Here is a 14,865-nt window from a genome sequence, read left to right as displayed (position 1 = left end):
AAAATAACATTCTACATTAAACATGTAATCTGTCAGAGCCTCAGTTTCCATATCTATTAAACATACTGAATATGCTTAATATTTAAATTGTCTGCCAAATTTTAGGTACTGGATAAATATGAAGTCTTTCCCATTTTGGGTTCTTAATATTGCTCAAAGAGTTGCTCTAAGCTAGCCCTTTGTCTCTGGGAACGTAGGCTGGGTTATGGATGTATATGGTACATAGAGACAGCAAAATGAAAACAAATCAATACATCAATGGGGTGGAAGGTATTTATATCATACTCAGGTCAAGTGTGTTTTATGGCTCATGACCAAGAGTCTAAGATATCTCAACTGATGAATCCTCCAGGAAACTAGCCCCAGCATATTCAGATGAAAAACAAAACAAAACACAAGTATACCATACCAAATTAATCTGCATGGGCACAGGCAGGGCTAACCAACTGTAAGCATGATTGAAAAGGGTAAAAAAAAAAATGTCTGTTCCTAAGCCCCCTGCCTCCCTGCTCTGCTCCCTTGTCAGAACCTGGTAACAGTCCTCTCTTTGAGCATGTGGTTGTCCTTATGTTCCTTTCTCAACCCAACCCCCCAACCCCCCTGACAAGATTCTGATAGCATGTAAAATAAGTGACACCGCACATTAAACCCATTCTCACAGAAGTGTTCCTGTGGGGGATATATATAATATATATATTATATTATATACATTATATATAATATATAAAATTATATATATTATGCAATATATAAAATATATTATACACAATTTAATTTAGTTTATTATATATATTTAATGTGTAATATTTTTTAATGTAATTTTTTTCTTTAAGAAATTTCCAACAGGATCAAGGGACTTCAAGGAACCTTAATTTAATCCCTTAATGTGGCATAGCAGTTGGTGGGGGAGTGGCAGGGGTAAAGGACCCTTAGTCTGGCTTGCCTACAGGGCACACCTGACCCTGAAGCAACTGAGATAAAGATGCCTCTATCCTCTCAGCACCGAAGCTTGCCTGTCTAACAGGAACTGACAGGCCTCAACCCACTAGGTCATTATGCTTCAATCTGTCCCCCACTTTACTGTTGTATTGGTCAGAGTTATTAAAAAAAAGAAAAATTCAACTGAGTAAATTTTAAGATCTCACTGCCTTTATTAAATGATTTATAAATCTGGCGGCACCCCATCTAGCAAGTAGAAGGGAGCTCTGAGCAGTTGTATAAAATGGAAGGTTTTTATAGAAGGAGGGTGGGGCAAGAAGGATTGTTCCAGGCCAGGTCCCATCCCTTAGAGGAAAGAGGGGAATCTTATCATGCAGATTTCCTTTGGGGGGTTGACTACACCCTGCTGATCAGAAAATTCTTGACTGACCAGTTAAGACTACATTTCTAGGGGAGGTTGAAACTGCAATTAGGTTAGGTATGAAGCCCCAGTTTGGGGCCTTGGCCCAAATGAAGCCATTTGCGGCCTGAGGTTTTCTTTTTATCAGGTTCTCCAGAGAAATAGAACTGATAGGAGAGAGAGAGAAAAGAGAGAGAGAGAAGAGAAGAGAAGAGAAGAGAAGAGAAGAGAAGAGAAGAGAAGAGAAGAGAAGGGAAGGGAAGGGAAGGGAAGAGAGATTGAGATTGAGATTTATTTTAAGGAATTTGTTTACATGATTATGGAGGCGGGCATGTCCAAAATCTGTAGGGTGGACCACTGGGCTGGAGACCTGGGGAACAGCCAATGTTATAGTTGAAGGCTGTGTGCTGGCAGAATTCCTTCTTGCTCTTGGGAGATCAGTCTTTCATTCTGTTCAGGCTTTCAACTGATTGTTGGGTTGTGCGATGCAGATGAGGTCTACCCATATTATGGAGGGCAATTGCTTTACTCAAAGTCTGGCAATCTAAACGTAATTTTCATCCAAAAACACCCTCACAGAATCGTCTTGAATAACGTTTGAGTAAATATCTGGGTATGCTATGGCCCAGCCATGGTTAATTCATCATATCTTCTATACAGCCAGAGGTGGCCTTCCCCAACATACCAACCTTAATCCAACTGTTTCCCAATTCTGGCATTCTTCCAGAATTCCCAGATTCAAAATGTTATATTCTAACACATTTCAAGTTATTCAAGTGTTTAAAGATTGATCATGGTTGTAATTCCCTCCCCTTATTAGACACACAGAAACATTGTACTATTTTGGGGGGAGAGGGTAGTTTCATATGGTTGTTCTCAATTTGTTTGCATTCAGGACCCATTTACACTCTTAAAAATTAAGAATGTAAAAAAGCTTGTTTGCAGGGCCATATCTCTTGATACTATACCTTACAGAAATATGTGTATCATATTAGAAATGAAAATGAGACATTAAAAATATATTTTTGAATTTATTTCAAAATAATAATGCTAACAAATATGTTAGCCATAGATAACATATTATGAAAAACAACTGTTTTCCAAAACAAAAATAATTGGTGAGAAGAGTGGCACTCTTTTACATTTTTGCAAGTCGCTTTAATGCTTGAGTTAATAGAAGATGGTAGGATTATCATATCTGCTTCTGCATTTGACCTGCTGTGCTATGTTTTGATTAAAGTATATAAAGAAAACCTAACCTCACACTAATATGTAGCTGGAAAAGGGAAGACTTGCACAGGACTCTTTGGACCACATTTTGAGAACTACTGTTTTTATAGAAGTACTTCTACCTGTGAGTCAGAGGCCCTAGACCCTCATCTCTGCTTTGTCAGTAACCAGCTGTGCCTCACCTAAACGGTAAAGAAATTAACATATTGTTGAACACCTCCTGTGTGTCAGGCATGGTGTATATAGCATTTAATAGAATCTTCCTAACAACTTATAGCGTAAGCAGTTGCACAATGGCAAATGCTTAACAATCAGAGAGGAATTCGTCCAGGCGAGTCAAATGGATGTGACTTATATTGTAGAACAGGACATCAAGCCCCAGAATAACTACACCACTTTAATCTACTGCCTGTGCGAAGCAGTGTACACCCTAATTACTTCTTTCCTATGAAGAATGGTGATTTGATGATCCAGGTACCTGCTTTTCTCATAAACACCTCTATTGGATTAATAGAAGATTTTGCTTAATTCACGTTGTAAAATATATTCGATCAAGTGTGGTTGGCATTACATTACAGGTTTCTGTTTGCATTTCTCTTCTTCCCCTACCCCAGGGCATTTGGGAAGGGTGAGGGAAAAAAGCAGGTATCTGAGGAGATAAGGGCAGGTGGGGGAGGGGAAGAGATGTAGTGGAAGGGGAAGAACCAAATTTGAATTGGAATAGTAATGTAGTGTTCATCAGAAGTGGAGAGGGAGGGATTAGCGTTAGCCATGCTCATGAACGTCAGGAGGTTAAGGTTGGCATGTTGGCCTAGGGGAACCCTAATTTGTAGTATTTGCCGATATCCATGGTGTAAATACTTCAGCCAAGGTCAACTTCAGGCTTCCAACCTGACATGTGAACAAGGAGTTGGGAATAGATGCACACAATTAGCTTTCAAGAGCCGTTGCCAATGTGAGCCTGTCCTTTTTACAGCAGACAGAAGGAAGAAACTGAGGCTTAAGAGATTAAAAGACTTGACTGAGAACATATAAGCATGAATACACTGATACACTAAACAAAGTAAATTTCAGATTATATTTAGTATAAATTCAGTCACATAAAAAGAAATACATCTGTGTATAAATTAACTGCACATAAATGATAGAAAAATGTCCAGACAGGCTATATACCAAACTATGCATACTGATTTATTTGGGGGAAAGCAATGAAATAGGAATGAAGATGACAAATAATTTTATTTTTAATTCTCTATATTTCTGTATTTTAGGCTTTTTTTTTTTAACAGAGACTGTATTTATGTATTCCTTGTGTAATTTAAAGTAAAAGTTTTCAAAGAGATATAGGACATGATCAGATTCTAATTATATAGCCTTAACATATATGATTTCAAAAATTTCAAAGGGCTTCAGAGGGGTCTGGCAAGTGTCACAGAAAGGGAGAGAGAGACATGGGAAAAAAAGACCATCTATTGATGCGGTACCTCTTCTGCCAGGTCGCTCAGCAGTTCTCTTTTCAAATAATTTCTCTCTAGTGGCTAAAATTGTAGTATTGAACATAAAATGTCTTATAGTCTCTGGTTAATTGGAAATGCCAGTAGCTTTTTGAGTTAGACTAATATTAAAATGAACCTTGAATTCCATGTATAAGCCAGGGCTCAGGTCTTAGTTTGTCAATACATGCGGAACTACTTAACTCAATTGGCTAAATCCTGGGTCAGCACAAAACAAGCTTCAAATTGTTAACCTCTTGTTCTCCAGGTGTGTGTGTGTGTGTGTGTATGTGTGTGTGCTTGAGCATATGCAAATGTTGGGTGGAGGTGCTTTTGGTGACTCGCGCTGTGTAAAGTAGGACAGAAAGGCACTACACCAAGATAATTTTCTCACATGTTCCACAAATTAATGATTAACTTACCTGACAAATTCTTCTAAGGGTAAGAGTCATCAGTACCTTAGCATAAATTAATTTGGATGGGCAGTTGTCTTACTTTTTTCCTTACAATAAAAACTATAAAGAATAGGAAAACTAGGGAGGAGGAAAAAGGTTTTTGTGGTTTGGGGCACCAAATTTGGTTGGAGGGGAGGGGTCTCTAAGTGGTTTAGTAGAAAAGGCAGCCTGGATATGAATCTATTCTTTGCCTTTCTTTTTTTCCCTTCCTAGTGCAAATTTCTTAGCCTCTCAGATACCAAATTTCCTGTACCATAAAATAGGGATTGAATAAATGACAGGATTGTTGTAAAGACATATATGTAAAACATCTGGCATAGAGCCTCTTACATAGTGACTATGCAATAAATAGTAGTTATCATTCGGACAGCAAGAAAAGATAGCTAAAAAGACTTGGGGGAAATTCTGAATTGCAATACATTTAAATAAGCTTCAACTCTGCAAATAACTTTTAAGCACCTACAGTTTAGATTATCAGAGGTCAAAAGTTGGAGCCAGCCACTTTCTGAAAAATGGGGTATTTAGCATAGGCATTCCAGGAGCTGAGAGGTATGGAAAGGGGTGTGAAAAGAAGCCAAAGGGAAACTATCCCACAGTGACAGAGGGAACCTACAATCCTGTTTCTTAAATGTGTGCTTATGGGCAAGAGGAGATAGAGCGAGGGTGATGCCTCATCACCATTTCTCTTTAACTGAGAAAACAACCCCAGTGGGCAGCCCAGGGAATCTGGTCCTCAATACCATCTTTCTAGAGCAAAAACATGACATGTTGATGTGTACCGTGCCTCACCCATAAGTAGCAATGATACTACTGATAATAAATTAGATGAGGGAGGCCAGTCCTCCTCTGGAACTCTCAATGCAAATAGCATTTGCACTGAGAAGAATGGGATGTGTGAAAGGCAAAGCCAACAGACAGGGAGAGAGATTAGTTTCTGCCATCAGTCATCGCTGACAGTGGGCATTTTTGAGATTGTTGCGATGGTCAAGGAAAAAGCCTTATAATGGGGAAAATGAATCTTTTGGAAAGATGTGAGGTTGCTTAATCTGGAAGACAGAGGAGGGCTTTGAAGGAGGAGATAAGACTGGAGTGAGGGGAGAGAAAGATTACTCACAGAGGATTTTGAACTGACTGAAGCAAAGAGAGGAAGGAAAATGAGTTGGCAATAGTGAAGGTGCAACTTGACACTGGTGATGATGACAATGATTTCCAAGATTATAGAGAGTATAACGTTAAACTACCCTCATAATTTATAAATTACTTTCATTTTCGTCCTTTCACTTTTTTTCCCTGTAATACTCTGCGGGTACATAGGGATGGTAAACGAATCATTAGAACTCAACAACCCAATTCATTCAAAAAGTGTCAGTATTAGAACCAGGGGAGGAGAGAGGATGCCAAATACCAATTTTCCAAACTCTTTCAGATTATCACAACTTTAAATGTACTTAAATATCTGAGGAACAAAGATTTTGCTATTAAAAAGTACAGTTAACCGTATTATTTTTGTAGGACTATGAATTATCCATCACAGAAAGTGTCTCTTAATATTAGTCACCTAGAAGCTCCACATTCCAGGTTGCAGTGGTGACAATGCAACCCACTCAACAATGTTCAACCAATGTAGGTAACTGGATTGTCCCTGTACACTGGCCGTTTCCCCCTCTCTACTTAACATTACTGTAAAATACTTGAAAATCTAAATTAAAATAGTTGCTGTAAAAGCACATAAAGGATTAAAATGAAAATGGCAAGGACAACTACTAGAAAAAGCATTGTAGAGTCGGCAAATATTACATTTAACTTCACATTAATTCTCTGAAGGAATTTAACACAATTTCTCCCATTCTAACTCAAAAATTAATTTCTGTATATTGTCCTTGAGGTTTGGATTGGGAATGAAAAGGAGAAAACTGTTGAAAGTGTGAAGATTTTATATGAATTAATCAACCAAGAGTTCAGACACTGGGGACTGAAGATTAAACTTTATAGTTTAGAAACCCAAGGACAGTACTTTTTCTTATGAGTGTACCTCACATCAAAAAAATCTCTGCTGATATAAACGTCTCATTTACCACATTCAAGTAAAGAGGTAATCTTTATGACATCGCAATGAGAAGGTGCAAAGAGGTTAAACAATTTATAAAAAAAGTCAAGGAGGAGTCAAAATTAGAAAAAGATGGCCTCAGCCCTGGCATTATCTGTATTCTAGATGCAAAGATAATTTTGTTTCTCTATCCATTCATGTTAAAGCCTATGGTGGATGAGATATTTCAGTCTTAAAGACTCAGAGAAACTAAGTTTAAATTGTCCATGGAGTATTGGTATTAAGAAAGAAACTTTGAAGGCCGTAATCCCTGCTGTGTTCCAATAGTAATGGTGGTTCCAGAGACCTACGACCATCTCTGTCCACTTCAGACAGCCTGTTGAAGCTGTTAGTCATTGCTTGAAAGAATTCAGTCTTCTAGATAATATACAAGTGCAAAGTTTTCATATAGGTGCATCTGCCCTGGTCTTTCTCAGGGCTAGTCAGAAGTATTCTATGGAACTAACATATGGATTAGCCTACACATATACCTCACTGTGTGGTAAAGAGCTAACTTTGTAAGGATTGCCTATTCCAGATTTCACAGAGTATCTGAGCCTTTTCCAGAGCAAAAACTAAAAAAGAAATGGGTGAGCAAATGAAACTATAAGATCTACCAGACTTGATCATTTTCAAGCACCAGTCAACTTATAAACAGTCCAGAATACCACATGGTATGATAGGGGTTGGGTTCCATGTCCTGTACAGTGACCAAACTTTTCATTTCTGTCATACGAAATTAAGTTGGTGGATCTGACATAAAAGATATGCCAGGGGTAATTCATTTTGTGCTAGACTGTAAGGTCCTTGAGTACATGGTGATTTTTTTTTTTTTCCTGTACACTTCTCTAAGACTCCCATATTGCTAGTTCTGTGGTAGATACTCTTATTATGTATTCAATCAACAATTATTAGACACCTCCTATGTGGTTAACCAGGTTGAAAAAAAGAAATAGAAGATGTATTCTTTGCCAAAGACTTAACAGTGAAATCAGGCTTACAAGAAATAGCTGAAAATATGTGCAAACATAATGTTATACAAGGAAACTATGCATGAAGTATTAAGAGAGGGTCAGCATGACTATAGGACTGGAAAGCTTAAAAAGAAGTAGCTTTCTCTGCTTTTTGGAGCTTTCCAAATGTTTTATTCCTTCATTCTTTCTATACATGGAAAACCCCAAATAAAATAGAACTTGTTCACACTCAGAGATACTGAGAATTTAGGGTGCCTTGCTGGCTCAACTGGTTAAGCGTCTGACTCTTGCTTTTGGCTCAGGTCATAATCTCATGAGTGTGAGATCAAGCCCTGCATTGGGCTCTGCACTGGGCATAGAACCTGGTTAAGATTCTCTCTCTCTTCGTCTGCCTCACCCTGCTAGCTCTCTCTTTGTCTCTCTCTCTCTCTAAAAAAAAAAAAAATGATTTAAAATAAAATCTATTTTAAAAAAAGATACTGAGAATTTTCCACTGCTGCGAAGCTGGAGTAGATGTAGTTTTCCCTATTCCTCCAACTAAATACAGTTGAAAACACCGATATTATATATAAAAATAAGAAGACTCTAAAAGACACAGAGAATGTAGACTTGATAGGGACCTCAGGATATGAGGAACAATATGGTGAGTGCCCTGGGTTTCTTATGCACATGTATCCTAGGCTTGTAACTGAAGAAGCCAGCAACCCCCAAACACTAATGAGCACAGATGAAGAGAGCTCCACAAAAAGCCTACTCTCTGTAGCCAAAGGACAAGGAAAGGGGCGGCCAGGAAGGCAAAACTTTTACACAATAACTGTTCTACTCTAGCCAAACACAGAAGAAAAAACTGTAGCCTACCTATACCCACACCAACAACAGCCAAAGCAGTGTTAAAGAAGGCAAAATACGGAGTCAGGATATTCATTAGTGCTGGACCTTACTGTGAAAATAGAATAAGATGTTCCCTTATATGCTGTGTAAGAGATACACAAAATCTCTGTATTATTTTGTACTGCTGCATATGAAGCTACAATTATCTCAAAATAAAAAGTTTAAAAAATTAAAGGAGTTGAGGCATTTTTGACACTTGAGTTGTCTATACTGGTAGAAAGAATTTCATTCCTTGGACAATCCAAAATAGTAATTTAAACGTTGAGGGGAGGCACCTGGGTGGCTCAGTCAGCTGAGTGTCTAGCTCTTGATTTTGGCTCAGGTCATGATCCCAGAATCCTAGGATTGAGCCCCATGTCGGGCTCCATGCTCAGCATGGAGCCTGCTTAAGATTCTCTCTCTCTCTCTCTCTCTCTCTCTCTCTCTCTCTCTCTCTCTCTCACGCTCCTTCCCCCTCTTGCATGCTCTCTCTTGAAAAATTAAATTAAATTAAAATAAAAGTTAAGAGTATGTATTGGTTTTCTGTGGTCACTCTAACAAGTTACCACAAACAGGCTAACTCAAAGCAGCATCGATATATGCTCTCACAATTTTGGAGGCCAGAAAGCCAAAATCAGTATCACTGGGTGGAAATCAGGGTGTCAGCAGTTTCTGGTGGCTGCTGGCTTTCCTTGGCTTGTGGCCACACCACTCCAATCTTCAGATCTCTGCTTTGCCTTCATGTTACCTTCTTCTCTGTGTGTATGTTTATTCCCCCTCTGTCTCTCTCCTGTAAAGCCACTATGTGTGATAGCATTTAGGCCCCACTGAGTAATCCTGAATAATCTCTCCTTCTCAAATTCCTTAAGGTTATCACACATTCAAGATCCTCTCCAAATGAGGTTACCTTAACAGTCTAGAAATTAGGGCCAGATATCTTATTATCAGGTATCTTATTATCAGAATACAACATTATTCTGCCTACCACAGTGTGCTAAGCAACCCCCATTGTGTAAACATAGTGTAATATACTTAATCTACAATTTACAGAACACTCTCAGGGTGTTCTGTTTTTCTTTAGTATAAATGTTAACAAATATTTTTCGAGCATCTGGTATGTGTGTGTCAACTTCTCTTCTAGGCACTAGGGATAAAGGACTGAACAAAACAGGCAAAAATATCTCCCTCAGGGAGATTATATTCTAGTGGGTAAGGAGGGACATGGGCAATGAATGAATGAGTAAAATGTGTGAATGTTAGTTTATAAGTGCCACAGAGAAAAATAAAGCCAGGAAGGAGGATAGAAAGTACCGAGGAGACACGTGTTGCTATTTTAAATAGGATGTCCGTGTCCAGGGCAGATCGGTGACATCTGAGTAAAGACCTGACTGGGACGGGAGGTCAAGCAAGCCCTATTTATTTATCTAGAATTGCAGTGTGGTCAGAGCAACAGCAGTGCAAAGGCCTGAAGAACAGTGAGCAGTCAGGGTGGCTAGCGTGGAGTGAGAGGGAGGATGATAGGGGTTGAGATACAGTTCTTGAAACTCTTCTCTACTTAATGTTAGGTGGGGTTAAAACAAGGATTATCAATTTGTGAATGTTACCATTCTTTACCTCTTTCCTTCCATATCTCCTGGTCCTTTGCCATGGAAGAAGACACATTCTTGGTCTTCTCGGTCCAGAGGAAGAGAGGAGAGTTACTTGGGGTAGAGGCAGGAGGAGTACTTTAGGGCAGAGTATTTGAGGAGTGCAGCTTCAAAGCACAGGGATAGTGATTGGGGAAGACGACGAAAAGGGATCTAATATATAATTCTGTGAGCCCATCCTTTCCATGGTGTTTGACGCCAGTAAGTAAACAACAAGTGTGAGTTATTTTGAAATTACTTTGAACTATGAATTTATTTTGAGTTTATGAACTATATATTAAAAACTTTTTTTAATGTTTATTTTTGAGAGAGAGACAGAAAGAAAGAGAGAGGGACAGAACATGAGCAGGGGAGGGGCAGAGAGAGAGGGAGACAGAATTCAAAGACTCCAGGCTCTGAGTTGTCAGCAAAGAGCCTGATGCAGGGCTCAAACTCACGAACCTCAAGATCATGACCTGAGCCAAAGTCAGAGGCTTAACCGACTGAGGCACCCAGGCGCACCTGAACTATATATTTTAATACACCTGAGATTTAGGACCTGAGATTCGTGGGTCATAGCCTTTTTTTCAGAATAGATTCCTACAAGCAAAATTGCTGGGCCAAAAGGAACCCTTTAAATTTTGATACCTGGGCGGGGGTGGTGGTGAGGGGGTGCTGGGTGGCTCAGTCATTTGGGCTTAGGTTATGATCTCATATTTGTGAGTTCAAGCCCTCAATTGGGTCTTCTGTCTCCCTCTCTCTCTGTCCTCCGATGTGCACTCTCTCTCTCTCTCTCTCTCTCTGTCAAAAATAAATATTATAAAAAATAATAAAATAAATTTTGATACACAATATCAGATGTCTCCCCTCCCCACAGAACAGTTATGTCAATATATACCCCAAACCACTTGTTACCCACAAGCTCACCATGCTGAGTATTGGCACTCTTAATCTTTGTCAATATGATATGGGAAGAATGATTTCTCAACAGTATTTGGAAAATATTCATCTTGGAAATGGGAGGGTAAATGTCTTTTCCTATGTTTTTTGGCCACTTGTATTTCCTTTTTTAGTGAATTCTCTTTACCCTGTTTTGTATTGGAATACTCATCTTTCCTTAGTGGTTTGATAGAACCATGTGTATTTTCAGGATATTTTGCTCTTGTCCTTCAAACACTACAGGTAGGTTTCCCACTGTATTGTCAGGGGTTCTGGAGGGTGTGCAACAGAAGGTAACTAGCTTATTCTGGCAGAAAATGAATGTTTTGAGAGGATATTTGGTAGATCACAGAATCACTGGAAAACCTAGGAAAGTGGATTCTGAAAATAGAGCAGCACCAAGGGAGGCAGGGTGAACTGTGGCCCAAACCACACTTAGGAACTGCCTGGTAAGGACCCTGCTGACACTGACACTAGGCACTGAAAGCCACTCTGAGCACCTCTGCCCTCACTGGCCCTGGAGACTTGCAGCTACTACCACCAAAATGGATTGTCCTGTGTCTCTGATTCAGAGTCCTGGGCCAGTGTCTGGTTGCCAAACTTTTGTCACAGCCAGCATCCTAGTTGCCTAGGAGTTGAAAAGTTGACTATGGGGGCTTTTCGTCTCCTGCAGTGGTAAGGAGGTCCTGGTTTAATCTAGAGTCATACAGTGGACAGTTCTGCTAACATAGGAAGGGGAAGTCAGAGGCCAGGCAGAGAGAGGGGGCAGGGTAGAGAGGCCCTTATAACTAGCTTGTTGTTTAACTTTTTTTTTTCTCTGTAGTGCTCTTAGCTTTACAGAGAATTTAATTTTTTGGTGAGTATAATTTTCTAAAAATACCTTCTTTTATGATTTCCAATCTTAACAACTCTGCCATGACCTTTACCTTCTCTACCTTCCTGCAACCTCCCTGCTGAATGAACTAGGCCTGCATTTTTTCTTTTTAAGGACTTTCCGTGCCTTTACCAAGGGTTTTACAGACTATCCTTTGAGTTTTTAGGCAGCTTCTGATGTCCCAGATCTTCCTCTCATGTCAGAGATGTGCTTGACCCTGAGACATGTGTGATTCTGCTCTGGAGGCTAATTATCTTAGGTGGTGACCCTTTCACCTTCTAGGTTGGGAATCTATTACCTCTCAAAATGTTTAACATTCTGCCTTTTAGACAGGGGAATTTTTTGACCTGTTCATCAAATATGTGCTTTCATGACTCAGGAGTCCCCTAACTCTCCTACTGCTTTCGGTATATTTTATTGCTCAGTTAGTTTCAATTGGCCTAGCAAAACGTTGTGGGATACTTGACATTTTGATATCTTAGGTATTAAATTGAAAAGCATCTAGTGGATCATTTTCATATGGTAATCCTAAATTCCCCTTTCCTACTCAGAGGAATATGGTACAGTCTTCAGGTCATCTTGAATTTTTTTTTATTGATCTTTTGAGGGGCTTAGTCATCTTTGCTCTTCTTGTCTACAAAGTTAGAAACCTGTCCACACCTGTTGGACAGACCAATAACCTTAACATGTGCTAGTACAGAGAAGTTTTTAGGGGATTCTCACCTCATTCTGTATATCTTAAGAAAGCTCAAATGCTGGCTCTTTATAAGGCCCTCTCCAGACTTAGCTGTGGAAGGAGGGAGAAGAATTAGCAGGTGTGCAAATGATGTGGCCACTTTCTTTCACAGCACTCCTTGCAAAAACTACCCTAGTGTGGCACATCAGGCACAGAGCTTGGCCCTTTAGTCAGATCTATGCCTGGAGGAGCTTCAGCCCCAGATGTGAGACATCCAATGTAGATAAGCAGAGGCTTGGAGACCAAAGTCCCAGTGGATGATGGAGAGAACCCTGCCAGAAAGGTGGCATCTCAGATGTTAGGAGATAGACTTGAGGTAGAATCCCAAGCAGGGATCTAGGGCAGAGAGTCCTAAAATTGGGTAGAAGGAGCAAAGTTACTGGCTTAGGGCTCAGGGGCAGAGCTTTAGTCCCCAGCGGTTTGTGGTGAGGACCTAAGACCCCAGGTGGCTCATCACCACAGCCCTTAGGCAGATAGAACAAACTGGAGACTTGATCTTTGTAATGGAATAAAAAGGAAGCTTGTTAAGGAGGAAGTGATTGAGTGGTGGGGCTGTACAGCCAGCCTGCCTGGGTTCAAAGTTCCATTCTGTCACTTACTACCTGTATGACCTTGGTCAAGTTACTTATGCCTACCTCATAGGGTTTTTGTGCGAAGCAAATGAACTGATATATGTGAAGTGCTGAGAACAGGGCTAGCACAGACTAAGTGTTAAAAGAAGTTAATTATTGTTATTATTATTATTAGAAGTGGCACAAATAAACAAATCAATCACAAATCAACAGGGTGGTCCTGATGTCAAATCATCAAAGTTATCCTTATTCTTCACCTCCCTCTGAGTAAGGACAAGATTGGTCACAGATCTGGGGTAAGGCTACGGTTCCGGATGGGGGTCTTGGTGTGGAAAAGAGCAGTAGAGGGAAGGAACTAGGCAAATTCTTGCAAGTACAGTTGGGAGAATGACTTTTTTTGGAGGATGGGGTGCGGGGGTAGGGGTGGGGCAAATTCTGACACATGGTCATTGTGTCCTGTAACCAGTCTAGAATCTCTGGGCTCCCTGGGACCCATACTAGAAATGTGAATAGTGAGAGATGAGTCTGAAAGGTTCTCTGGTATAGGCTGATTCCTCTAAACCTCCAGGTTGTATAGTGGCTACAAGAGAGGTCATGCACCTCTGGCCTTTATGCTGGCTCTATTCTGGAACTTAGAACATTAAAATACAGACCCTATTTCACAAGTCATGCCTTCATGGTTCTGTTCCTCACACATGCAGACAAAACAGGACTTTAAAAAGAGTTTATGGGGTGCCTGGGTGGCTCAGTTGGTTAAGCTGCTGACTTTGGCTCAGGTTGTGATCTCGCAGTTCGTGGATTTGAGCCCTGTGTCATGCTCTGTGCTGACAGCTCAAAGCCTGGAGCCTACTTCAGATTCTGTGTCTTCCTCTCTCTCTGCCCCTCTTCCCTGCTCATTCTCTCTCTCTCTCTCTCTCTCTCGCTCCCTCTCTCTCTCTTTCTCTCTCCGTCTCTCAAAAATAAACGTTAGAAAAAATTTTAAAGAATTTATTTACAATAATAATAATGACTACCATTGTTGGAGAGTTTAATCATGTGCCAAGGCTCCGTGTATATACCTGTGTGCCACATAGTGAGTGCCTCATTCAGTCCTCATAACAACTCTGTGGAGGCACATCTTATTATCGTTTCTATTTTACAAATGAGGAAACAGGCTCCAGAGCATCCAGTAACTTTCTAAGATCAAATAGCCAGCAAATGGTAGAGCCAGAATTCCAGTTCAAGTAGCTCTGTGTTCGAGCCTGATATTTTAATGTGAAGAGACAAAGAATGCTTTGGAGTTTCTATCTGGAAGGAAATACAGCATTTTTGACAGAAGTGAAATATGTGCTGTTTGCTCCCTTCTTTGGTGAGCTGACACCAACCTGAAACATTTGCTCCCCTCCCTGGGCGGCATCTATTTTGTTTCTCCAAGGACACAGATTCACTCTGTGGAGACTGTGCCAGAGGCCAAAGTTCCTTATAGCTTCTGAGACCACAAAACCCTTTTCAACAAGATCCCTCAGGCCCAGGCCCTAAAAACCGTGTAATAAATTTACCATCAAAATAATCTCACTTGGCCCCTCTGAGACCATTATGCTACAAACAAAGGTAACGTGATATTCCAATAAATATTTCTCCTGTGAAGTCATTAGGGTTTTTATCCCCCCCTACACAAAACTGTATTTTTCAA

General features: G+C 40.1%; 1 protein-coding gene across 1 annotated transcript in view; it reads left to right on the top strand.

Annotated features, from left to right (window-relative positions):
• Positions 1-14,865, top strand: part of ATG10 (autophagy related 10) — a 451,299-nt gene that overhangs the window by 56,736 nt on the left and 379,698 nt on the right. The window lies entirely within an intron of this gene.

Source organism: Puma concolor, chromosome A1 (assembly GCF_028749965.1).
Source record: "Puma concolor isolate L17-30 chromosome A1, mPumCon1.1.hap2, whole genome shotgun sequence".
NCBI classification, from domain to species: domain Eukaryota; kingdom Metazoa; phylum Chordata; class Mammalia; order Carnivora; family Felidae; genus Puma; species Puma concolor.
Note: the sequence above shows the minus strand (reverse complement) of the source record. Positions and strands in the feature narration are given on the sequence as shown.